A 2,570-nucleotide genomic window follows, 5' to 3' on the forward strand; every position below is an offset into this window, starting at 1 on the left:
ATTGTTTGCTTGTAAATATACAGATTTGGATGATGCATCTTAAATTTCTCAGTAGGTGTTAGTCAGACTATAATAGCTTTGTTAAGCCAAGCATTCTGTGCTGAAAGTGCCAGGGAAGCTAGGTTACATTGACCTATGTAATACAGTGACCCATGTAATACCTGTACCTTTTTTTCTTGGGGGAATCCTAATAGGGGACCTGTATTCCAAAGAAAGCTGGTCCTTGAATCTCTTACCTGGCTAATGTTTAAATTGCTAGTTGGCATCTCCACAAGATACAGCCTGTGCTGAATGCCCAAAGTGAGACTATAAGAGCTCAGATACATGCTCAAGCAAGGAGAAGTGATGTAGGAGACACTATGGCAGAGATTTTTCTCCTTCAGATTCAGCTGAAATATAAAGAATCTAGATGCCAGAACCTAAAACCTGTTGTTCAAGAGATGTCATCAGACTGCTGGGACTGAGCAAGTTCTGCATACATGCCAGTGTCAGTAGCACCTATACTGACAAGACTCTGCCAGCTGTTTTGATCAGTCTGTTAGAAAGTTGTATCTCATATTGCAAACCTAAAGCCGAATGGCAGAGATCAAGATGGGGGCCTTAGGACAGCAGCTGAGGCTAATGAAATGATTTCACTATTTACAATCAAGTCTCAGCTTTATAGAATAGTTTTGGTGGCTCAAATAAGCCAAGCTATGTCAGACTGCCTGCCTCAAATCCCAGCTTTGTCATCAAGTAGTCATGCAATCCTAAGCTAGATACTTTATCTCCCTGGATTATATCTCTCACCTATAAAATGATATGTTAGCTTCCTATTTCTGCTGCTGCAAATCACCACAAATGTGTTGACTTAAACGACACAAGTCCCAGGTGTGACGGCGCATGCCTGTAATTTTAGCACTCAGAGGCTGAAGCAGGAAGTTCATGAGGAGTTTAAGGCAAGCCTAGTTTAGAGAACTTGTTTCTGCCACCCAAAACCACTTGCCTTACACAAAACCATGGGTTAGGGAGGAAGTTCAGTGGTAGATCATTTACCAGTAGGTATGGCCCTGGGTTCCATGCCAAGGACCATCAAAACAAACAAACAAAAAACACAAATGGATTTCCTTTCAATTCTTCAACACAGCACTCTAGAATCAGTTTCACTGGACTAAAATTAAGATGTCAGCAGATCTCCATTTCTTCTGGAGGCTAGAATATCTTTGTTACTTCATTTTCACAAGTTCCAGAGCTGCCTACCATGTATACCTTAGCTTGTCACCCATCCTCCATCTTTGGAATCAGTGGCACAGATTCTTCTCCCCTTTGTGACTTATGCTCCTACCTTCACAGTTTCTTTCTGACTCTGATCCCCTACCTATTTCTCAGGACCCGTGAAGATAATCCATGATAATCTCCCCAGCTCAAGTTCCGTAATTTAATCACATCTACCAAGCACCTAGACATTTTGGGGTTCGTGTCTGTCCAATTGCAAATGGATATGATCATTTTACATACCTTATAGAGTGGTTGTGAAACATAAATGAGAAATAGCCCATTTGGCTCATGCAAGATATCAACATTAGCTGCTGATAATGAGACCAAGTTATGGTTGTAAAATTACTTTGTTTTCATGAAAAAAGGAAGTAAACCAGTTACCACAGGAGACATGCTGAAAGTTTTATGTGCAGATTTGTGTTTAGTGGGTATTTCCCCATTCTCTTCCTCAGTCTGATGAATTAATGTCAACATGCTTTTCAAATTAAAAAGTTAGAAATTTAAAGTTCCTTACTAGACATTTTCACTTTCTATGAAGTGAAATGCCACTTAAAACAATGTTCTTCATGTTTTTACTTGCTTTGATCAGTAAATTTTCCCTTCCTCCTTAATATTTTTTGGGGGGTAAGGTTTTGCTTATGATCCTCCTGCCTTATCTTCCTAAATGCTGACTTCTTAGTCTCCTTCGCTACCACTCTGGGTTGTATAACCCTTCTTTTTTGCTTATTTTGTTATTTTCTCTCTTGAATATGAGATAGAGTATCTAGATTCCTCTTCAGCAGGCTTTTTAAACTTTCATTAACTTTGAGATTATGATTATGGAATAAGGATATGTTTCATTAAAGCACACTTTAGTAAGACCCTTTCTTGATATATGCAGTAAAAATCCAAATAATCAAACTTGAAGGAAAGCTGGAAGTGGTAGTGATGGAATTTTGTATCTTGTACCTACTTCAAACTTAAGCATATGGGACTGGGCTAGGTGTTGTGATACATGCCTGGTATCCCAGCTACTCAGGAGACAAAGAGAATTATGGTTAAGCCTTGGTAAAGTCAACAAGAGTCTATCTCAACAAATAAACTGGTGCAGCGGCACATGCCTGTAACAACCAGATTTAGAAAAGTGGATTTGCATTGCTTGTTCACTCTGCTATATATCCTGATCTTTCTAGAACTGTATGCCCTGACTTTATCTGTCTCAAGTGCCTTGCCTAAGGATGACTAGTGAGAGGTCTTCAACTCTGTGAGTACAGTGATTGAGTGATACTTGTTGAGTATCTTGGTGGAATAATACATCTCCCTTTCTTCTAAAG

The sequence above is a fragment of the Dipodomys ordii genome, unplaced genomic scaffold (genome assembly GCF_000151885.1).
Source record: "Dipodomys ordii isolate 6190 unplaced genomic scaffold, Dord_2.0 Scaffold96, whole genome shotgun sequence".
NCBI classification, from domain to species: Eukaryota; Metazoa; Chordata; class Mammalia; order Rodentia; family Heteromyidae; genus Dipodomys; species Dipodomys ordii.